At 37.2% G+C, this 25,260-nt stretch overlaps 1 protein-coding gene and 1 long non-coding RNA gene across 16 annotated transcripts in view; one reads left to right on the plus strand and one right to left on the minus strand.

The window, feature by feature from the left end:
• Positions 1 to 24,098, minus strand: part of LOC102152256 — a 54,625-nt gene extending 30,527 nt beyond the window's left edge. For 5 of the 12 annotated variants that reach the window (XR_005362125.1, XR_005362123.1, XR_005362127.1 and 2 more), the window contains exons 1-3: positions 23,987 to 24,098; positions 23,462 to 23,635; positions 19,079 to 19,273 (exon numbers count right to left, since the gene is read on the minus strand). This is a non-coding gene — a long non-coding RNA (uncharacterized LOC102152256). Of the gene's footprint in view, positions 1 to 3,866; positions 3,989 to 11,480; positions 11,713 to 13,622; positions 13,832 to 19,078; positions 19,274 to 23,461; positions 23,636 to 23,986 lie in introns of those variants that run through there. The other 7 variants (XR_005362120.1, XR_005362119.1, XR_005362116.1 and 4 more) reach the window with 5 other exon arrangements.
• Positions 1 to 25,260, plus strand: part of NME7 (NME/NM23 family member 7) — a 262,304-nt gene that overhangs the window by 228,314 nt on the left and 8,730 nt on the right. For 3 of the 4 annotated variants that reach the window (XR_005362112.1, XR_005362114.1, XR_005362113.1), the window contains exon 12: positions 19,452 to 19,610. The exons of the other annotated variant lie outside the window; for it this stretch is intronic. The gene's annotated coding sequence lies outside the window, so the exon portion shown is untranslated. The remainder of the gene's footprint in view (positions 1 to 19,451; positions 19,611 to 25,260) is intronic. 4 annotated transcript variants of the gene reach the window in all.

A 25,260-nucleotide genomic window follows, 5' to 3' on the forward strand; every position in this document is an offset into this window, starting at 1 on the left:
CTAAATGGTTTTCCTGCTCTATCCACAAATCCTTCAGGGCAGCTCCTATTATCTCCATTTTACACTTAAGGAGAGTAAGGCTGCCATAGTTTTCTGAAATGACTTGTACAGCACCACACTGCAAATAAGTGAGAAAAGTTAAAATTCAAACCTAAGTCTAAGTCCCAAATCGTACTTCTATCAAGCAAAGTAAGTTAGGGATGGCAAAAAGGTTTCAAGTGGCAATTCTTGACTTACTGATAAAATTCCAAGACCACAACTAAACTGACAAAAGTATGCTGTGATGGGATACTGATGTCTGCCATAAATGAGGAGAGGAGTGTGACACACAGTGGCTACATAAGCTCTCAGAGTCATTAAAGATTTCTCAGTAGGGCAATGATCTGATCAAGTGGAGTTTCCAAGACTTGAATCAGGCAGCAGAGTTAAAGTGAACAGACAATAGGAGTAATGGAAGCACATAGTCCAGTCATCCAATGAGAAATCTCAAGTATCTAGTGGCCTAAAATATTTAGAAATATTCTTCTACTTCAAGGAAATCCATTTCTGGGGCACCTGTGTGGCTCAGTAGTTGAGTGTCTGCCTTTGTCACAGGTCTGTATTCCGGGGTCCTGGGATCAAGTCCCACATTGGGCTTCCCACAGGGAGCCTGCTTCCCCTTGCCTAAGTCTCTGCCTCTGTGTGTGTGTGTCTCTCGTGAATAAAGAAAGAAAATCTTTAAAAAAAGGGAAAAAAATCCATTTCTGCTAGAAAAGGTACAATTCTTGAAATGAGATCCATCTCCTCCTCTAATCTATTCTCAGCGAGAACTGTGACCTTGCATATTTTGTTCATTGCTTAATTTCCTGGTGCCTAGGTGCTCAATACATTTTCCTTAAATAAATCTAGTAATATTAAAAGTAATGATTAAAACAATAATAAGAACTTAATTTGTGCCAGACACTGGGCTAAGTGTTTTCAGTAGGGCAAGTACATCTGGAGCCAGACTATCTGGGTTCAAATTCCAATTTTGCTATGTATTAGCTATTTAAGCAAGTAACTTAAACTCTTATGCCTCAATTCTCTCATCTTTAAGATGAGATGAGGATAATAATAGTACTTATTTCAGAGGATAGTTCCAAGAAATAAATTAGTTGATGCAAGCATACCTTTGGTTCTTGACCACCACAATCAAGCAAGTCAAATGAATAATTTTGGTTTTCCAGTGTGTATAAAAGTTATTTTTACACTACATTATATCTATTTAGTGTGCAATAGCATTGTCTAAAAAATGTACATACCTGAATTTTAAAATACATAATTGTTAACCATCATGTGAGCTTGCTACAAGTCATAATCCTTTTGCTGGTGGAGGATGTTCCCTTTATGTTGATGGCTGCTGACAGATCAGCATGATGGTTGCTGAAGGTTTGAGGTGGATATGGTAATTTCTTAAAATAAGACAACAATGAAGTTTGCCACATGGATAGATTCTTCTTTTTGTGAATGACTTCTCTCTAGCATGTGATGCTATTTGATAGCATTTTACCCACAGTAGAAATTCTTTCAAAATTGCACTCAGTCCTCTCAAACCCTGCCACTGCTTATAAGTTCACTTTAGATAATATTCTAAATCCTTTGTTGTCATTTCAACAACCTTCACAGCATCTTCACCAGGAGTAGATTCTACCTCAGGAAACATTTTCTTTGCTCCTCCATAAGAAGCAATTCCTCATCTGTTCAAGTTTGACCCTGAGATTGCAGCAATTCAGTTCCATCTTCAGGCTCCTGCTAGTTTTCTTGCTCTTTCCACCACATTTGCAGTTACTTCCTCCACTGAAATCTTAAATCCCTCAAAGTCATCCTTGATGATTGAAATCAACTTCTTCCAAAATCCTGTTAACGTTGATATTTTGACCTCTTCCCATGAATCACAAATGTTTTGATGGCATGAGGAATCCTTTCCAGAAGTTTTTCAGTTTTATTTGTCCAGATCATCCCTATCTGTGGCAGCTGTAGCCTTGTGCAATGTATTTCTTAATTAAAGAGACTTGAAATGACTCCTTTATCCATGGACTCCAGAATGGGTGTTGTATTAGCCCTGAAAGCCACGCTAATCTTGCAGTACATCTCCATCAGAGCTCTTGACTGACCAGGTGCATTGTCAATGAGCAATAACATTTTGAAAGGAATCTTTTTTTTTTTTTTTTCTGAACAGTAGGTCTTAACAATGGGCTTAAAATATTTAGTAAACCATGCTGTAAACGGATATGCTGCTATACAGGCTTTGTTGTTCCATTCAGAGAGCACAGAAAGAGTAGATTTAGCATAATTCTTAAGGCCCTAGGATTTTTAGAATAGTAATTGAGCATTGGCTTCAACTTCATCACCAGTATCATTAACCCTTAACAAGAGAGTCCGGGTGTCCTCTGAAGTTTGAAGAGCCCAGATTATTGACCTCTCTTCTCTAACTATGAAAGTCCTGGAAGGCATCTCCCAAAAATGTCTATTTCATCTACATTGAGAATCTGTTGTTTAATATAACCACCTAGGTCACCTGGGTGGCTCAGTGGTTGAGCATCTGCCTTTGGCTTGGGTCGGGATCCTGGAATTGAGTCCTGCATCAGGCTCCTCACAGAGAGCCTGCTTCTCCCTCTGTGTCTCTCATGAATAAATAAAATCTTTAAAAATATATATATAACCACCTTCATTAATTATCTTAGGTAGATCTTTTGGATGACTTGCTACAGTTTCTAAATCACCACTTGCTGCTTCACTTTGCACTTGTATGTTATAAAGATGGCTTTTCCTTGAAACACGTGAACCAACCTCTGCTGGCTTCAGACTTTTTTTTTAACAGTTTCCTCACCTCTCTGAGCCTTTAGAGAATTGCAGGGAGTTAGAGTCTTGCTCTGGAGTAGGCTCTGTCTTAAGGGAATGTTATAGGTGGTTTGATCTTCTATGCAGATCACTAAAACTTCCTCCATATCAGCAACAAGGCTGTTTCAGTTTCTTATCATTCATGTGTGAACTGGAGTAGCACTTTTGATTTCTCTCAAGAACTCATTTGCATTCACAACGTGGCTGTTTGGCACAAGAGGCTTAGTTTTTGGCCTGTCTCAGCTTTTGACATGTCTTCCTCACTGAGCTTAATCATTTTTTAAATATAATTTTTTATTGAAGTTTGATTTGCCAACATATAGTATAACACCCAGTGCTCATCCCGTCAAGTGCCCCACTCAGTGCTCATCACCCAGTCACCCCAAACCCCCGCCCACCTCCCCTTCCACTACCCCTGTTCATTTCCCAGAGTTAGGAGTCTCTCATGTTCTGTCACCCTCTCTGATTTTTCCCACTCATTTCCCCTCCTTTCCCCTGTAATCCCTTTCATTATTTCTTATATTCCTCATATGACCTGCACCCCAATGTTCATAGTAGCAATGTCCACAATAGCCAAACTGTGGAAGGAGCCTCAATGTCCATTGATGGACGAATGAATACAGAAGATGTGGTCTATATATACAATGGAATATTACTCCACCATCAGAAAGGACGAATACCCACCATTTTCTTAATCATTTCTGCCTTTTGATTTACAGTGAGAGGTATGACTCTTCTATTTACTTGAACACCTAGAGACCACTGTAGGGTATTAATTGGCCTAAATTTGATATTGTTGTGTCTCATGGAATAGGAAGATCCAAGGAAGGGGGAGAGAGAAGGGGAACAGCCAAATGGGTGGAGCAAGCAGAACATAAAATATTTATGAAGTTCCCTGTCTTATATATGGGCATGATTCATTGCACCCCAAAACAATTGTAATAGTAACATCAAAGATCACTTATGGCAGCTCACCATAACAAATATTCTAACAATGAAAAAGTTTGATATGTTGTGAGAATTTATTGAGATGTTGACAGAGAGACATGAAGTGAGCAAATGCTGTTGTAAAAATGCTTCAATAGGCTTGTTTGATACAGGGAGGCTGCAATTGTAAAACTGCACGTATCTGTGAAGCACAATAAAGTGAGTTATGCCTGTACATGCAAATCAATAAGAATAAGAGATGTTCAACAAATATCATTGATTTCTATATATTTATCTTTATTATAGTAATATTTACCATTACTTCACCTGTGGGAAAATAAATACATCAGAGGCAGAGGGAGGGCTGTTCTTTATGGTATACCCATTATGTGTCAGGCCTGTCACACTCTTTCACAAACCATATCCCAGTTCAGGTAAAACTCTTAAGTATGATTTCACTGTCAGAAAACACATAATTCTATTTTTACCAAATACAAAGAGTTTACCAATTACAAAGACCAGGCTTCAAATAATATGATTTTAAAAATAAAGGGAGCTTTTCTTCTTTTCATGTAGCTGTTTATGACTGAACATCAATTTATATTCCCTGGCAAGAAATCCAGAGATGCAGTTGCTAATCTCAATGCTGTAGTAGTTGAACCTGTGCTTTCATTTGCCCACCCTCATTCATTATATTAAACTCTATTGTCTGTCACTGGCAGTAATATGAAACTCATGGGTGATTCCTTTTTCAGCTGAGGTTTGAGAGGCAAGAGCTCAATTGAGCCCATAGGAAGAGGGTGACACATGTCTTGTTTAGATAAGCAAGACTTCCCTTAAGAACAAATAAAGCCAAAACTTCTTCTATCTGCACTGAATTATGCTTGGGTCTATTTTGTAACCTTTCACTATGATGATCTTCAATAATGCTGGCATATTAATTTAAGTGAATATGGTCAGTTCTTGACTGTTTACCATAACAGAGAAATGAAGAGGTTAACAAGTGCCCTTGATACGCAGAGAGAGAGACCAGCAACCATTTCTCCATTAAATTGCAACCTCTTCACCAAGTGACATGTTACGTTTTTGGTGATAAGTATCTAAGTGGACTGATTTGCTCTTTTGCTCTTAATTTTTTTTTTCTTAGCCATCTCCTTACAGACCTCAAAATATTTGTTGTGGGCTTAAAATAAATATTTTATGATTGAATGAAGCTGATTCAGAACCATGAAGGAGGGAACGCAAAGTCACAGACTAGAAAGAAATTAAAAGACATGATTCATCCCAGAACTATATAATCTAGATCCGATAAGATTAAATTTTAACCCAAGTCTAATCTTCTAGCAACAGGCAGAAATATGTAACTTAAACAGTAACCTGAGTTAAATGTTATTTAAAACTCATAAATATGCTCACCAGCACACTTATTTCTGATAATCCTAGAGTTAAAAGAACTTCCAGTGTATCATTGGTGTAGTATCTACTCTACATACAGCCATCCTTTACAGGAAAAAAGTACCAGCACACATGGAGGCACATAGCTTTGACCCTGATTTCAAGAGAGACAAACTGCCCTGTTGAATCTGAGAGATCAGGATCCCTTCACCTGGTGTACCTGATAATACACTCACCTTACTATCTTAAGAGGCTGCTTGCTCACTTCATTTCCTGATGCTGAAAGAGTGAGGAGGAAAGTATAACCACCCACTCATTGTCCTTTGCTCTCTGCAGTTTGGCCCTGAACTCTTGTCTTTGCTCTGCACACTGCTTCATTTTTTTAACCAGTGGCTAAGCATGATCTGGATTAATAAGTAACTTTCAAGTGACTATTTAAAAGCCCTTAGAACATAGAAAAGAATCTAAAACATTAAATTCATCCTCTTTCATTCATAAAATATGATGGCTACTCTCATTTTTATTTCAGAGTAAAAGTTGCTAAACCAGATATTTTTTGCCCATTAGACAGTTATAGACATTGCCAGGGTGGTGGTGGTGGTGGGGGGAGGTGCATAGGGAGTTTGGGTTTGGGTGGGTTTTGCAAGATATAATTTTATTCCTGCCTCATCCTCCAAATCTCCCACCTGGAGATTCATATTTCTTGTATTTAAATATTTTTAGCCTTATTGTGTGCTAATATTACTAACTTCAACTTATTGACTGCACTCATACCCTCCCTTCTGTGTGGTACCTTCCTTTAAAACTTTTTATTTGAGTATAATTGACACACAGTGTTACATTAGATTTAGGTGTACAACATAGTGATACAATTTCTCTAAACATTATGCTATGCTCACCACAAGTGTAGCTACCACCTGTCACCATACAACACTATTACAGTACCATTGACTATATTCCCTGTGCTGTGCCTTTTATTCCCATGATTTCTTCATTCCATAGCTGGACATTTATGCCTCTCACTCCTCTTCACCCATTGTGCCCATCCCCCCATGGTATTCTCCTCTGACAGCCATCAGTTCCCTCTATTCATAGGTCTGATTCTGCTTTCTGTTTGTTTGTTTATTCATTTGTTTTTTTTTCAGATTCCACATGTGAGTAAGATCATGTGGTATTTGTCTTTCTCAGTCTGACTTACTTCATTTAGCATCATACCTTCTAGGTCCATCCATGTTGTTGTAAATGGCATGATCTTATCTTTTTTATCACTTTGTAATATTCCATTACTGTGTTTTATTTATTTTTATATATAAGTATATATAAATAAGTATTTAAATATATATATACATTCATCTGTTGATGGACACTTGGGTTGCATCCATATCTGAACTATTGTGAATAATGCTGCAATAAACATAGGGGGTACTATCTTTTTGAATTAGTGTTTTTGTTTCCTTTGGGTAAATGCCCAGTAGTGTCATTATTGGATCATATAGTATTTTTATTTTTAATTTTTTGAGGGACCTCCATACTGTTTTCCACAGTGGCTGCACCAATTTGCATTCCCATCAACAATGTGGGAGGGTTCCCTTTTCCTTACATCCTCGCCAATACCTGTTATTTCTTGTCTTTTTGATACTAGTCATTCTGCCAGGTATGAGGTGGTAGCTCACTGTGGTTTTGGCTTATATTTCCCTGATGATTAGTGAAATCAAGCACCTTTTCATGTGTCTGTTGGCCATCTGGATGTCTTCTTTGGGAAAATGTCTATTCAGGTCTTCTGCCTGTTTTAATCAGATTATTTGGGGATTTTTGCTGTTAAGTTGTAGAATTGCTTATATATTTTGGGTATGAACCCCTTTATATATAATATATAATTGCAAATATCTTCCATTCAGTAGATTACCTTTTGTTTTGTTGGTTTCCTTTGCTGTGTAAAAGCTTTTTATTTTAATGTAATCCCAATAGTTTATTTTTGCTTTTGTTTCCTTGCCTGAGGAGACATATCTAGAAAAACTGTTGCTCAGTTGATGTCAGAGAAATTACTGCCTGTGTTCTATTCTAGGATTTTTATGGTTTCGGGTTTCACATGTAGGTCTTTAATCCAGGTTGAATTATTTTTGTGTAAGATGTAAGAAAGTGGTCCAGTATCATTCTTTTGCATGTTCTTTTGCATGCTATCCAGTTTTCTAAACTCCATTTATTGAAGAGACTGTCTTCCTTATTGCATATTCTTGTCTTGTCATAGACTAATGGACCATATAAACATGGGTTTATTTCTGGGCTCTCTGTTCTGTTCTCTTGATCTATAGGTCTATTTTTATGCCAGTACTAGTCATGTTTGTGGCTAAGTTCAAAAGATAGGTATGCTATGAAATTTATTTGCATTAACTTCTTCGTGTCATCTGATTATTAATTTTGTATTTTCATGTATTTGTATGGTAGCCATATTAACTAGTTTTAGAAGGTACTTGCTCTCTGCCATGCTTTGTTCTAAGTGTGTGTTCCATGCATGAATTTATATAACTCTCAATGAAGTAAATACTGCCACCCCACTTACAGATAGGTAACTAAAGAATAGAAAGGTTAAGCCACTTTCCCACGGTCATACAGATGGAACATAGCAAAATGGGGATCAAACCAAGGCAGTCTAGATCCAGAATTTACATATTCTAGCCTTGTCACCTTTTTGTTATCATCTTAAACATAATGAGCATTACTTCTTGAGAGTTGATGATAGAGTGGTAAGTGAGAGCAGAAAACTAAACTTGAGGGAATATACACCAGAGTATTGAGAGGAGTATTTAGCCTCTCTCAAAAATAATTAGTACTAGATAAAATAATATTTTATCTCCATGAACTTCTGTTTTTAATCATGAACTTTTACCCTTCAGTTTTAGATGAAAAATATAAAATTATTTATTTCTAAAAAAAAAAAAATCTCTCAACTAGCAGGTTACTATATTGCCTGCAGAGCTTTGGCTGTATTCTTGGTGAGTCCATGTAATTCTTGATAATCACATTCATTTTTGTTTAAATTTTACAGAATACCCAGGTAGTCCCAAATCATTACAGCATCCAAGTTTCTGTCTCATAGTGTAGATAGAGGCTAGGAAGACTTCCCTGGAAATCATGGTTGATTCTTTGAAAAATGATAGATTCTTTTGTTATTTGAGACAAATGGACAGTCTTGGACTTTTTTTCTCCCAATAATATTAAGTACTTTGTCTCTCCACTCCCCCTTTCCTCCCAGTCTTGATCATACCCTCACATTTCACATGGTAGCTCATATCACTTATACACTCTATGCCAACAATTGTGCTGCAGAATTTAGTCTTTTTATTTTTAAATTCCAAACAACAAAAATGATGGCTTCCATGTTTGTTGTAAGCACACTCTTACAACAGTGTTTTCACTGAACTGTTTCCACTGTTCACTGGAATGAGGCCGGGAGAGGATGTCAGCATATCGATTCTCCACAGGGGGTGGGGAGGGGTTAAAAATGGTTCTTCCATGGAAGCTTCTGTCCCTTGCCTCCACCTTACCCTCACCCCACCCACACTGTGCTGCAATAACTGGCCATATGACAGCAAATAAATCTGTCATAAGAGAGGAGTTCCAGAGTTTGTAAAACAGAAATATGTCTTGGCTATCTCATTGGATCATTCCCAACCATTTTAAGAGTCCAGTATGCATCATGCTTATAGTCTGTTGTGTAATGAATGGTAATCCTTCCAATGATAATTACTGGTCCCTGTTGGCATTAACTGTAGAATTACAAATAGCTTAATCTGCTGGGTAAATGACAACTGCAGGTTAGAAACAGCAAAAATAATTTATTTGCTTGAAATATCAGTGTACGGAACTCTCTGTGCAAAGTTCTCTCCATTTGTTACACATTAACTTTTTGGTTACTGTACAGTCACCATCTGAGAACTAAATCTGCTGCTTACTATTCCTGATGCAATGAGAATTGTAAAATAGTGCACAGCAATAGCACACAGCAGGGTATTGAACCTTTATATAAGGACATCATAATGGCACATTTTCTGACTATTTCCTTCAAACCATTTTAATAAAGAATCCATTGTTCTATTGACTACATGATGATTTTCTGTAACAGATACCCATAATGACATTGATATCTTAGGATGGATTTTTTTTAGGGTAAAATAACTATATGTTTTCTGTGTTAACAGCCTTTGTTGATGATTGTACATTGCAGATATTCAGTTTATTTACAGGTATTCCAGTCTGTCTTCCCATTTGAAGGATATTATCTATGAATTCTCTTAGCTCTTCTACCATTAAGTTTGGTCCTTTAGCAGACAGTTTAGGTTAATTTACATTTATTAAAGGCCTGTTTCTGCCATTCACTGTTCCACACAGTAGGAATAGGGGTATCTAAGAAGTGAGCCTTACACTCAAAGAATTTAATATTCTCTAGGAAAGACTAGATAATTTTCACATCATGAAATAATGCGAGGAAGCTGATTTTCACTAGGTGTCATGGGAGCCCCTATTAGGTACTCATTGCCCAGGACCAGAGTCAGGTAAGGATCTTAGAAGATATGAGCTCTGCTCTGAGTATTGGAGGATAGATTTTTTTTAAAAAGGTAGAAATGACATTTCATGAAGAGGAAATGGTATGTGTGCTGGGAAACCACATGGAGGTTCATCTATTAGAGCTTAAAATATTAGAAAATGGTAGATGAACTTGGAAAGGTAGCGAAGGATCAAGTCAGTTGATTGTTTTATGCCATATTCAGGAGCTTGAAATTTATTTATTTAGAGTTAGTCCATGGACTAATTGCCTGAGATTGTTTGTAAAATGTTGTGAATATATTCATTTTCTTAGAAAAAAAGCATTCAGAGCTTATATTAGATTCAAAGTGTTCCATGATCCAAAAATTCTTCAGAATATTTGCACCAAAAGATTTTAAGTAAATGACCATATTACTCATTAATTAGAGGAATAAAAGCATTACTACATTCACATTTCATATCATAAGAATTTGGTATACAGAACTATGTTAGTCCAAAGATTATAGTTGCCAGGAAATTCCTGTACATAGCCAAAAGAAAACCATAAATTCATTCATTGAACAAATGTTTAACTGAACCCAAATCTTCTTAGATCATTTGTCCTTGAAATCATAGAAGTTTTTCCAGCCTCTCCAACAAGAGTGTCAGATCTTGATACCAGTTATTCATAAATGGCCAGTGCCACTGTGGTAAATACTGAGGAGACAGTGGTGACCAAAAAAGATACCGTCCCTCTTCAGAGCTTAGAGTCTAATGAGGAAAGCAGACATTAATCAGATCATCACAAAAAGAAATAAGCAAGTTCAAACTCATCAATTCCGGGAGTAAAAGATAGGATGAGATATAACAGGGAAACCTGACATAAAGAGGGATTAGGGAAGATTTTCTTGAACAAATGACATGTGAACTGAAACCTGAAGTAATCAGTATCAACTGGGGAATAAGATAAAAGAGACTCCAAACTCCCAAGCTCTGACATGAAATATAGTGGAGAGACTAGCAAGAGTGGCCCTGGAGAAACGGAAGTTGCGCCATTTTCAGAGTATGGGTCTTTGTCCTAAGAACAATGATGAGAGGCATTGGATAGGGGGAACAGGCTGTCCTTTTTAAGAGATATGATATGATATGGTCTGTCCTTTTTAATAGACAGGACTGATATGATATGATATGATCAGGTCTGTCCTTTTTAAGAGATCTCTCTGGCTGCGGTGTAAGAAATTGACTGAAGAAGGACAAATTGGCAAAGATATAGAATGATATGTAAGTGTAACAACTTTACACTTATCGATACTATGTACTTTAGTTGATGGGTTGTTATAAATCTGCTTTAGTTCTCCATGTGCAAACTGATGTGCTCAGCATTCTCTGAGCTTAGACTTTCCACCAAGGTACTGAGAAATGGTCCTTTGAGATCCAGGGGCTGTCCCTCCAGTCCTAACTGCTCCCTGAGTGACCTCGACACACCACACATATCTTGCATTTCTGTGTGTGCCATGAGATGACAACACTTGAGATATTCTGCTTGAACTCCCTTTTTTCTGCCCTAACATTTCATGGCTCTACATTTTGAGGAAATCAGATTCATATCTAAGCCCCTTGTTTTTGCCAGTTAGGAAGGCAGCTCATCTAAGATTGATTGCATGGCTTTGTCTTCAGATCGTTGGTCTCCTAGCCAATAATGTTAGGGTTTCTAATTATGCCATACTAACTATCTTTATCTCCTCAGGAGTCAGATGGTGGATTTTTATAATTACCAGAATTGCAGGTGCTTTTCCTTTTCCTTTACTGATGACCAGAAGTGCATTTTATCCTTTTTCAATGACCAGTAGAAATGTATTGCTCTAAAATTTTAAATATCTTTTTACTAAAACTTGAAGCTTGAAGACTTCTGAGAAGTGACTTCCCAGGAGAACAAGACTTCTTGTTTTGTTCTAAGCTGAAAATATTGCAAGTCCAGCATTTCTGTTTCTTAAGTCAGTTCAAAGTCTGTAAGCATATAGAAGTGATGAGTGGAAAGAGAAATTAGCTGAGCTCTCAATAACTTCCACTTGACTTGAACTTGAGTTCAAAGGTAAATAAAAGTTTAAAGTTGAATATGAACTTTACCATGCCAAATTGGCTTCCCTTAGCCTTAATTAAAATACTAAGTATGAGGCAGGCCCATAGGTAATACCGTAGTTCTGAGCACAGGCTTTGGAGTCTAGTGATCAGAGTTCAAATCCCCAAATTCTTCACCTACCAACCTTGTAACTTAGGAGAAATTACCTTTTTCAGACTTATTTTCTCTGCTTGCAGAATAGAAATAGTGACATTTCACAGGAGGCATTAAATGAGATGATATATATGAAGAACCGTATCATTAAAGTTCAGTATAGAAAACAGAAACCACTCTAGGTGTTTTAAGAAGAAAGAGGTTAAATACAGGGAAAATCAGTGAGGGATGGAGGAAGAGGATGCCACAAGGCCAGTGCCTTTATACCACATTACCATAATTGTGATCCAGAGGTCAGGCAGCTATAGCTGCTGACATGACTGCCTCTCACAGCCATGACCCTGATAACAAGACACCGGCAGACTGAGTCCAGACACTGCACCCACATCCCTCTCTGCCTGTCTACCAGCATTTGCACCAATATGAGGATGGCCTTTGTCTTGCCTCTCCTAATTCCATGTAAACACAGCTAAATTGGTGGAGCCCAGTTTGTAAAAAGAGCCTTAGCTGCAAGGGAGTTTGGGAAATGTATTTTGTACCTTTCCAGCTGCCAAGCAGAAGGAGGATGAAATGGAACTTTAGAGACCCAGTCTAGTATCAGCCACGAGTATATAGCCCATGGTATGGCATACAACAAACACCCAGTAAATGATAGTTATTATTGGTTTTGCTACTGTTAGTGTATTAATAGCAGGGGTACCTGTATACATGGTACAGGTATCATGTACATATATTTGATTCAGGTATCACATAATTTACTATGTAAACTTCTATTAACCTTAAAGTTGATTTGCTTCTATTCTATTCCTAGGGTATGTACTAAGGATGCATTTAAATATAGATCTTCATCCATATTGTGAAGATCTATGATGTTATTTATAAGATCCCTTTTTCTTCCCATGAAGATGGTAGTAAATAATGAAACAAATTTCTGGGTATTGTCAATTCAGTTAACACAATAATCCACTTAAAATAATAGGATAGGATATGGTAGGACTTGCAGAATTCAAATGTAAACAGCTAGCTGATCTTTTTTTTTAATTTACGCATGAGAGACACAGAGGGAGAGGCAGAGACATAGACAGAGGGAAAAACAGGCTCCCTGCAGAGAGCCCAATGCTGAGACTCAATCCCAGGACCATGGAGTCACGACCTGAGCCAAAGGCAAACACTCAACTGCTGAGCCACCCACGGGTACCAACAGCTAGCTGATTTTACTAGGTGTCTAGACACAGACTAAATCTTCTTTTCTATAATAAACTGTAAATGTTCCAATCATTTTGAAATTATTTTCTAAAATAACCCAAATTATTAAATAATTGGTATCAATAGTGCCATGCTCTCACCACCATTAATTTCATTTTTTTCCTCTCACTTATTTTTTTCCCCACTCATTTCCTTGTATTCTGACATGGCTTTGGCACCCAGAAACCCCAATAACATAATGTCTGTGTATTTTTTCCTATTACCATTTTAGAATGAAAATAAAACCATAGAATAGTAGGTCAATTAAAGAGTTCCCTGGGTTTTTTTTTTTTTTTTGACTCAACAACACCTGTTTTCCAAATGCCCTTTTTCACCTAACAGTTCTTAGATTGTACTCTAATTTTGCTCACAGTATGGGAGATCTAATCAAGGTGTCTCATAAGAATATATCAGCACTTTTGCAATGGACTGAACATACCTAGGAGAGTAATTAGTTGAGGCGTTTGACTTGTCTTTTGAAGGTCAAGCAGACGGCATGTAATGTGCTTTTCCCTTGCATGTAGTTGGTGGCATAAATTTCCCTCTTAAATGACTTTTCTTTCTTTCTCTTTTTGTTTTCCAACCAATCAAATATAAAAAAGAAGGATGCGTATCTTCAGAGTCAGTATGAGAAACTGAAATTTATATCTTTAGGGTCAACAAAATTGAAAACATCTTTTATTCATGTATTTATTTAAAAATATTTCTTGGATACCTACTTAACTACATTTAAAAGAAAACTTTCGTCATTGTATTATTTCTTTGCATCACATTTTTTTTAAGGACCTAAAATTCTTTGCCAAAAGCTTGAGATCTGTCCCTGGGGAAAGAAGGTTCAGTTTCTGACTTCATGGAGCTAACAGTCTAAGAAGGTGAAACAATTACACATAAAATGACAACGGGCAAAATTGGACTGTATATAATTTAATAGATCACATGGTACTAAATAATGAGTTCATGATCTGGCATTATGGACATTATGCTTTTTGTGTTGGTGGTGCTGTCGTTTAATTGTTTCTTAGAGCGGTTTTAGATTCACAGCAAAATTGAGTGGAAGGTACATCGATTTCTTAGGACCCTCCACGCCTACACATGCATAGCCTCCCCATTACCAACATTCCTTATCAGAGGTAGTACCTTTGTTACAGTTAATGAACCTAATTCACATTGGAGTTCACCTTTGATGTGCATTCTGTGGGTTTGAACAAACATATAATTACATGTAGCCACAATTATGATATCATACAGAGCAGTTTCACTGTCTTAAAAATTCGCTAGGTTCTGTCTATTCATCCCTCCTTCTCCACAACCTCTGACAACCACTGATTCTTTTTTTTTTTTTTTTTTTTTTTACTGTCTCCATAGTTTTGCCTTTTCCAGAATGTTACAAGTTTGGAATCCTACAGCCTTTTCAGATTGGCGTCTTTCACTTAGGGAATATGCATTTAAGTTTCCTTCATGTCTTTTCATGGCTTGATAGACCACTTCTTTTTAGTGCTGAATAATATTCCATCATCTGGTTGTAGCACAGTTTATTTATCCATTTATCTAGTCAAGGTCATCTTGGTTTCTTCAAAGTTTGGCAAGTAATGAGTAAAATGCTACAAATATCTACATACCAGCTTTTATAAGGACATAATTTTTCAACTCCTTCAGAAACAAAGGAGTATGATTGCTGGATCATGTGTTAAGAGTATGTTTACTTTGGTAAGACACTGTCCAACTGTCTTCTAAGGTGGCTGTATCATCTTGCATTCCCATGAGCACTGAATGAGGGCATGTATGCACTACAGCCTCACCAGCATTTAGTGTTGTCAGTGTTCTGGATTTTGACCCTCCAAATAGGTAGTAGCATCTAACTATTGGTTTAATTTGCACTTCCCTGATGACACATAACATAAGGCATCTTTTCATATGCTTTTTTGCCATCTGTGTATCTTCTTTGATGAGGCATCTAAGGTCTTTGGCCTATTTTTTTGTGTGTGTATTTTTTTATTGGAGTTTGATTTGCCAACATATAGTATAACACCCAGGGCTCATCCCATGCCCGGATGAGTGCCCCCCTCAGTGCCCGTCACCCAGTCACCCCAACCCCCCACCCAACTCCCCTTCCATTACCCCTTATTCATTTCCCAGAGTTAGGAGTCTCTCATGTTCTGTCACCCTCACTGATATTTCCCACTCATTTTCTCTCCTTTCCCCTATAATCTCTTTCACTATTTTTTATATTCCCCGAATGAATGAGACCATATAAGGTTTGTCCTGCTCCGGCTGACTTACTTCACTCAGCATAATACCCTCCAGTTCCATCCACATCAAAGCAAATGATGAGTATTCATCATTTCTAATGGCTGAGTAATACTCCATTGTGTGTGTAACCTGTATACATACATACACACACACACACACACACACACACACACACACACCACAGCCACTCTGGAAAACAGTGTGGAGGTTCCTCAAAGAGTTAAAAATAGAGCTACCCTACGACCCAGCAATTGCACTACTGGGGTTTTACCTCAAAGATACAGATGCAATGAAAAACCGAGACATCTGCACCCCAACGTTTATAGCAGCAATGTCCACAATAGCCAAACTGTGGAAGGAGCCTCAGTGTCCATTGAAAGATGAATGGATAAAGAAGATGTGGTCTATCTTTTTAACTGGGTTGTTATCATTGAGTTTTAGAAGTTCTTTGTATATTTTGGATAACAGTACTTTGTCATGTATCTTTCACAAATATTTTCTCCCAGCCTGTGCCCTGTTTTCTCATTCTTTCGGCAATGTCATCACAGAGCAAAAGAAGTCCATCTTAACAATTATTTCTTTCATGGATTGTGCCTTTGGTGGTATATCTAAAAAGTCATCACCACACCTAAGGTCATGTAGGTTTTCTCCTATATTATCTTCTAGGGTTTTTAAGTTATGTGTTTTTGCGTTTAGGTCTGTGCTCCATTTTGAGGTAATTTTTGTGAAGGATGTAAGATTCTTTTTTTTTTTTTTTTTTTTTTTTTTTTGCATTTGGATGTCCAGTTCCAGCATCATTTATTGAAAAGACTGTCTTTGCTCCATTGTATTGGCTCTGCTTCTTTGTCAAAGAACAGTTGGCTGTATTTATGTAGGCCTGTGTCTGGGCTCATGTTTTGTTCCATTTATCTGTTTGTCTATTCTCTCATCGATGCACACTGTCTTGGTTACGGTAGCTTCATAGTAGACCTTGAAGTCAGATACTGTCAGTTCTCCAACTTTGTTCTTCTCTTTCAATGTCATGTTGGCTATTCTGGGTCTTTTGCCTCTCAGTATAAACTTTAGAATCAGTTTTGAGATTATTGATATCCACAAAAATATGATGTGGTGCACCTCTTCACATGCTTAGATGCCTTCTCTAACATACCTTCTTTCATGATATACACCACCAGTTAACAAGACTAACTGCTTCATTGTGTTTCCTTTGCTCCTTTGTCAAAGATCAGTGGACTATATTTATGTGTGTCTGTTTCTGGGCTCTGCTGTGTTCCATTGATCTGTCTATTCCTTTATTAATCTCACACTCTCTTGGTTACTGTAGCTTTATAGTTGGTGTATAGCTTCTGTATATCCTTCTTTCAAGGAATTAGTTCCCCTTTGATTTCTTTTGTCAGAGTTTTATAGATGCCCTCAAATAGATGTTTAACATATTTTGTTAGATTTATACCTATTTCTAGGTATAGTATACTTGTACTGTGTTTTTAATTTCAAATTCAACTTATTTATTGCTGGTATGTGAAGATGGGTAGTGACTTTTGTAGCTTAATTATAACCTGCAACCTTGCTGTAATCTATTACTAGCTCCAGAAGTTTTTCGGTCCAATTTTTTCAGGTTTTCTACATAGAGGATTATGTCACTTGCAAACAAAGCCATTTTTACTTTTCCTTCCTAATCCATATATCTTTATTTCCTTTTCTTGTCTGTTGCATTAGCTGGGAATTCCAGTATGATGTTGCAAAACAGTAGTGAGAGAAGATATTCTTGCCTTTTTCCTGATCTTAGTGGAAATGCTTTGAGTTTGTCACCATTAACTATGATGTTAATTTACTGTAGAGTTTCTTGGTGGATATTCCTTTTTTTTTTTTTTTTTTTTTAAGTAAACCCTACACCCAGTGTGGAGCTTAAACTCATGACCCCTGAGATCAAGAGCTGCATGCTCTACTGACTGAGCCATCAAGGTGTCCCTAAATATTCTTTACTAAGTTGAAGAAGTTCTCCTCTAGTTTCTAGTTTGCTGAGAGGTTTTTTTTTTTTTTATCATGAATGTGTGTGGGATTTTATTAAATGCTTTTTTTTGTATCTATTGATATAAACATGATATTTTTTAGCCTTTTGATGTAATAGATTTCATTAAATAATTTGCAGATGTTGAACCAGCTTTACATACCTGAAATAAATCCCACCTATTTGTTCTTTATCCATCTTTTTATTTATTGTTGGATTTCTTTGTTCATATGTTGAGGATGTTTGCGTCTATGGTCACGAGAGATATTACTATGTAGGCTTCTTGTCATTCTCTCTGGTATTGGTATAAGAGTAATGTGGCTTGATAGAATGGTGAATTGAGAAGTACTTCCTCTGTTTTTATCTTCTGAAAAAGACTACAAAAATTTGGTATAATTTCTCAAATGTTTGGTAAAATTCATCAGTGTTTAGTAGAATTCTCAGATCTGAGCCTAATGCTTTCTGTTTTAGGTTATTCATTATTGATTCAAAATTGTTTAAAAATTGTTAATATAGGCCTATTTAGATCACCTATTTTTTCTTATGTGAGTCTTGGAAGATTGTCTTTTAAGGAATTGTTCCATGCCCTCTAGGTTGTCAGATCTGTGGGCATAGAGTTTTTCATGATATTTCTCTTATGCTTTTAATTCACATGGGATCTCCAGTGATGTTCCCTCTGTCATTCGTGATATTAGTAATTTTTGTTCTCTTTTTCTTACCTTGCCTGGCTAGAGGCTTACTGAATTTACTGATCTTTTCAAAGAAGAACCAGCTTCTGGGTTTGCTTATTTTTTTTCTATTGATTTCTTGTTTTAAATTAATTTCTGCTCTAATTTTTATTATTTTACTTCCATTTAGTTAGGATTTAATTTGCTCTTCTTTTTCTGGTTTCCTAAGGTAGAAGTTCAGATTAACATGTTCAGTTTAAGCCTCCTTACAAATGTAGGCCTGAATATTCACATCCTGAAATTCCTTCTGTTGTTATTATAACCCACAAATACACAATTGAGCTAGGGGTCCAACAATATAAGAGACACACAGATATACATGAAACAGTATTTTATAATACTAGTTATATCAAGTTCTCAATTTAAAAATATATTTCCCATATATTTCTGTATAAATATAAAAGGAGATCAGGATAGAAAAGGAGTTGAGAGGCTACAACATTTAGGACAAGTCTTATATGGAGGTGAATCTTGGCTAGACATTAAAGAAATTAAGAAAAAGTGAGCATTCTACAAAGCAGGAGTATTTTTTTTTTTTTTAAGATTTTGTCTATTTATTCATGAGAGACAGAGAGGCAGAGACACAGGCAGAGAGAGAAGCAGGCTCCATGCAGGAAGCCCAACATGGGACTCGATCCTGGGTCTCCAGGACCACGCCCTGGGCCAAAGGTGGCACTAAACCGCTGAGCCACCCAGGCTGCCCAGGAGGAGTATTGTGAATAAAAACACAGAAAAAGAAATGTACATATTGAAAGAAACATGGATACCCTTTGGACTGGAGTGAAAGGGCTCATGTAATAGGGAACAGGTGTGGTGAGTTTAAGTAAGAAAGCACTAGAAGAGAGAGAACCTTTAGTTTGGGGCTTAAGGTTTGGGATTTCACAAAGAGAATGTTTGTTTCATATAGCATACCTCAATGCAGGTTTATATAATCTGCTCCAAAGTCTTTTAAGGCAGATAGTTTTCTCTGTTCAGTGGCATGGTAAGTACAAAACTGGCCTCTCTAAATGGCAGAAGATTATGAGAAATTTGGAACCTTTGTGGAAGGAACATTCCTCAACCAGTATCTCATTCATCAAAAGAAAAGCACCGTCTGGTTGCTGACAACTATGGGAAACACAGTAGAAATTATGAATATACTTTTAACAAGAAAAGTGAAAGTTTTCACAGACTGGATTTGTTTAGCATTTTCCTGATAGTAAGTCAAGCCCTCTATAACCTGGCCACTTTCAGCAGAACTGCCTTTATTCCGCTAGTAATTCTGTCTGTTGTGATTTAATCTTAGAAGCACCACCAAGAATTCTGTGAGCCAATTGCTGGACTAATGAAGCATATCTACTGATTGGGAATTAAATGAAAACAAAGATTTTCTTTATAAGCCAAACTTCTCTACATACCACATCCGAATAAGTTCCTGGAATGTCTCAGTACTAAAACCCTAGAGGTATTTAATGGCATAATAATGGGAACCGGGTAATAGATTATCGAAATTAGCTTCATTACTTAATGGCTATACCACAAAATGTCACTGGGTGTCAATACCAGCATTATAATTCCAGGTCAATAATATTTAAAATGAAACCTTAGGTTAAGAAATTTTCATTTTTAGCCCACACCTTTCCACTGTCAGTCAAACAAGGATACAATTTTTATTTTTTAAACCTTTCTTATGGATGCAATTTTTAAAAGACAGATATAGGTAATAGATTTATAAGTCAAAAAGAAATGAAGCAAAGATTTTTTTTCATTTCAAAGTAACATATAGGGATTTTCACTAGTCCTTTGGGAATGATAGCAAATCAAATGATAAGCATTTTATAGCTAGAGATTTTATGATTTTTTGTACATCGTACTGAGGTGAATATATATTAGTTTTCCTCATTCAAGTAGAAGACATGTTAGCCATTCAGGAACTGTCATGCTGGCCTCTGAGGCATTTTCCCCCTAACATATTCAAAGAGTAGATTCACATTGCCCCAACTTAAAAACATTGCTTCACATTGAAATCAATAAATCTAAGCAAAAATAATAGGGAGTAACTGCACAAATAGAGATCAGTATGTTTTATCTATTGAGTATTAATTTCCAAAATAGAAGCATGGTAGAGTCCTACTGTGTCCACTGAAAGCCTCAGTAGATTCCCTCCACTGCTCACTATAAACCCACAAATAAGAGAAACACCAGTTGAGTCAAAAGTATAAGATGACATGGATCACTAGCTCCTCTTCCAATATTTTATGAATGGAAGAGCCATCAAGGCTAATTTGGAAAAGTGCATATTTTAAAAAGTATGTATTTAATCTTAGCTTCAGAGTCCTTAATCCTTTGGCTCATATCTAGCACTAAATTTTAAACCAGAGATTACATTTCTATATGACCTGAAGGACTTGCATTTTAAAAGGAAGTAAAAGAGGTTACATTAAAGCCTGAGATTTTATGGCTTGGTTTTTTTAATTAAAAAGCTTCATTTTCATAATCTCCCATAATTTAAGGTTTCAATATAATGTCCCCTTTCACTGCAAGAGAATATGTTAGAATTCCCAGGGTCAAAGATTCAGTAAGATCTTGCCTTAGTGCAGAGACCATTTGTTCAAGAGAAAAGCTCTATTTTTAATAAAATCACTGTGGCTGCCTATTTTATTAAGCTTCCTTAGTAGGTTTTAAGGACTTGAGGTCCCCATTCAGTACCCTCCATAAACCCTGTCTATATAGTCTGTTGTGTGTGTCAACAACATAGGGACATGAAAGAGTGCAAAGCAGTAAATGTGACTCTTTAAAAAATGTCACCAACACAGATAATTAAATAAACTGGAGTTTTGACCCAACAATATAAATAAGTGAAACATTTATCTAGAGTATTTTAGTCACTCTGACTCATTGTGGAATCAGGCCATTTATGAATTACTGTTCCCAAGATCTGACACTCTTGTTGGAGAAGGCTGAAAAATTTTCCATGATGCCAAGGCAAGTGATTCAAGAAGGTGGTATTTAATTTTTGCATATAATTGACATTTTTATTCTGAACCCACTCCAATGCAATATTTGCATTTTATGTTAAATATAACTCTAATATCTCCTTTACTCAGCGGAATTGGCATTCTCACATGAATTAAAAACACCAAATCCCGAATGGCTATCATTGAATGTTGACATCACAGATGTCATTTATAAGAGTGAAAGAAGAAGCTCGAAATAGCAAAGCATTTTCCCTTTTATGCTATAAGATGTTTTAAAACTTTTCAAAAGAAAGAGAGTCCCAAGTGACAGGACTTTATCTTTCTGCCTTGCGTGTAGAAGTGATCTTTCCTTTTTGATGATATATGTCCTTAGGTAAATCTTTTGTCTACTAAGTTCAGATCCCTGACTTAGATGATTAGTCTGACTACCTACCAGCTTTTTAAGTTCCACAAGAGTTCTTCTGTTGGTTGATGTTCTAAAGTAGAGATTCTAAGGTCACAGAGTACAAACATGGGGACAGGAGGAAGAGGGCCCAGGAAGAACATTGTGGGCAGAAGGAATTGAATGTCTAAAGACCCAGAAACAGTTAATGACTTGAAATTTGAATCGCTAGTTTTAAATCTGGAGGGACTGAGGGGTTATGCTAGAACTTGGAGTAGTTGATTGGGCCCAGGTTGTGAAGGCTTATGTGTTGTTTTCTGAGTCTGGAGCAATGTAAGAAAATGCCAGTAGCAGGCTAGAGAGTAGGTCAGAGGGGAATGGAGAGTAGACTCAGTAGATAACCGGCACTGCCTGCTTCTGGCTGGATTTGTCATATGCATGTCTGATTTCTCAGGTCTAAACTGGAGCTCTGTGCCACAAGTGTTAACATTAGTGTTTTCTGCTGTTGTTCAAAACAGCAAGTAATAAGGAAGGAAGTGATATCAATGAGGGGATTGCACAGAATTTTCTCAGTCTTTTTTAAGTTCTTAATTACTGTGATTCTGATTTTCCAAACTATTCCAATTATTTTTCAGTTGACCTAACTATAAAGCCAGCATTTTGAAATCTCCCTCAAATTTAGTGTTATATTATGTATGATAGATTTAAAAGGCAGCTTTGATCAGAAAGGTCATTCCATGCTTGGAAAGGGCCTCTAAAAAATCACAGGCAGCTTCAGAGTAATTTGTTTTGTTTTGTTTTTTCAAAATCAACCCAAGTGTCTCCTAGTGAAGGTAGATCATTTCCACCCATGTTAGGGGAGTCAGAGGTCCCAGGCGGTGAGGAGGCAGGGAGTGCCTGCACTGAGAAAACACCAAGGAGGCCACCACTAATTGGCTCCCTAGGCAGTGATTCCATCTAAAATGGTAAGGACTGAGTAAAGCAGTGAAGATGAGTCTTCCCCCCTGATGCTTTGGCTGAAGAAGTGTAAGGCATGTGATGGGAATAGGACAGGTGGCTCTGAATCCTCACAGAGGGAAGATTTTCTTTGTGCCATTACTAGATCAGACTTCTCTCTTTTTAAATATTAGGTTTGTATGTTTTAGGAATCCTTCTTGGAGATGCCTACACTGGAAGTGTGTGTTTAGCATAAAGGAGAATAGCACACATGACCCCAGAACCTCAGCTGAGTGCCTTGCTGACTTCCATTACTTAGCAGGGCGGGAGAAGGCACGACACATGTGATTCTGCTTCCTGGCTAGCTGTGGGGCCTACACTTCAGTGTCCTGACTGTCCTGTGCAGATAACAACCACAGCTCAGTGAGAATCATGAGTATGAAATGTGATGATGTATGCAAAGCATTTAGAACAGTGCTGCTGTTGTGGCCATTACCGTCATGGTTACTAGTGTTGTTTATACCTGTTAAGAATTTGGCTGCCAGGAACAGAAATGTCAAATAATAGCACGAATTTAAAGTTTTCTTATGGAGAAACAGGAAGTGAGGAGGTGGGTCATGACTGGCTTTGGTTTAGCAGCTCAAGAACTCAGGCCTGAGATCCCTGCAGTAATCTTGGCCCTTCCCTGTGATTGCTTCCTAGGTCCATGGTAGCTACTTTGCTCTAGTATCTGGGGCTCATTCTGGGAAGAAAGAACTAAAGGGCAAAGGACAAAAAGACATTCAGGCTGAGTGTGCTTGCTCTAGTGAGCTTTCCAGGAAGCCCTACCCAACAACTTTGCTTACATATGTTGGTCTGAACTTAGTCACAGACCTCCCCTCCACCCATGTGTAATGAAGGCTATGCACTTTGCTTCCCCAGTGAGATTAAAATTGTCTTTATGAAGGGGAAGGAAAGAATGAGCATCAATCTCTATCACAGTATTTTCAGTGTTGTCATGTCTGTTATCATGGTTATTACCTTGAAACAATGCCATCTTTCTCTCCTGTGAAGTTGCCAAAGACAGAATCCACACTTCTGGAATATGTCTGCATGAATCTTGAGAATAGCACCATAGGAGTATGCCAATTAGTAGAAGCACCAATATTTTAATCGACTGAGCTCTGGTTTAGCCTTTGATATTACTCTTCTGTTCTGAGTAGTTTAAGAGAATATGAAATGTGAATTAAATGATCTTGAGTTTTGATGGGGCCACGGCAGAGTTACACCACTCAAAATAAGGCTAGAAACTAAAAGCCAAACTATTTTAAACGAAATCTTTAAACTGATAAGGCTTTAGGTAACTCATTGTTTTATGTTATTCCAAAAATTCAAAAAACTTTTGTAGTATTTATGGGGCAGTGGTACTCTTATTTGAAAATAGGTGAAGATTAAGTTTTGATAGAAAAAGCATTTGTCCAAACCATGTCTCTGTCATATGTGCCTCTTTCTGGAAGCCCTGTTCACTTTCCCTTATTAATAGGAATGCAGCCATTCACTTTTTACCTCCTGAAATCTTCTCCAGGTCTTTACTGCCCTAGATTGTCCCCTGCAAATCAGCCATGGTCTTGGCTAGCCGAGGAGCAGAGCCCTTTCCATTCTGTTCCTGAATGTCAGCATTTGTAATTGTTACATCAGCACGATTGGCAAAGGACAATGATGGAGATTATGTGAGAAGCCTCTTGGTATTCTATGACCAATGTGGATAAAGAGTGGGTGAGAAGGGTGTGAAAAAGAAGAGAAACAAATCACATGATGTTGGCACTTAGTGAGTTTTTATGGCCTGCTGTATGTGAACAACTTGGGGGTGTAGGAAGAAGTAAGAGGGATATCCCTTGCCCTGTAGGAGTTATGGGTATCAAAGAAAGGCTATTTCAAGTGGTCAAGTCCCTTCTCTGCTTTTGAGTGGTAGGAAAGGAAGAGTGACTGCAGCCAGAAACTTGCTTTTAGTGAATGTATTCTTGGGCTTTATGAAAGCCAAGCCAGTACTAGATGTCATACTATGGGAAATAGGGAGCCTACCAAGATTATGATGGGAGAACAGTCAGTACTCAGGAAAGCCACGTGACAGTGGTGGTGGATGGAGGCCAGGACAGGCTGAGAGCCTCCCTGTCTTCCTAGAGTTTGCTGGTGACTCCTCTCTTCCTCCTTCTGCTCCATGTCTCCCCACTAGGAGCACTGGCTGCCTACACTCAGGGCCGCTGTCCCAACTCACTTTCCCTGGGGTCTATGCAACAGACTCTTTACATAATAAGAAGCTTAAAATTTTGTGCAAGTGTATTTAGCCCAATACTTTTTTGCTAGTAACAGTCAAGAATGTTTATAGAAAAATATGGCAGTTACCTTTTATAATATTGCTATCAAAGTTTAAGAATACTTCTTCAACATCTCCAGCATGCCCTTCCAAGAGATTATCAAAATATGATTCTAAATGTTTTGAACCTTCAAATCTTTGGGTATAAGGAAATCATTTTTTCCTTAAACCTTAAATTACCTCCACATTTGCTCTCTCAACTTCTTTCCAGGTTTAAGTGAAAAAGTCCATTCCTACTATTCCCCTCATTATCTAATGAATTCCCATTATACATTCTGTCAGCTTTTATAGAATCTGAGAGCCGTTTTTACTTTTCTTATATGTCTTTATACAAGCAATATCCTATCTTCTAAATAATTTTAGTCACTAGTTTCTAATTCTGTTATTTTCATCTTGGAGTTTTTCTGACAGAAATATGTGTGAAGTATAGCAACAAGAACTTTCCAAGAAACAAATGCCCTGTGGG

Source organism: Canis lupus, chromosome 7 (assembly GCF_011100685.1).
Source record: "Canis lupus familiaris isolate Mischka breed German Shepherd chromosome 7, alternate assembly UU_Cfam_GSD_1.0, whole genome shotgun sequence".
NCBI classification, from domain to species: domain Eukaryota; kingdom Metazoa; phylum Chordata; class Mammalia; order Carnivora; family Canidae; genus Canis; species Canis lupus.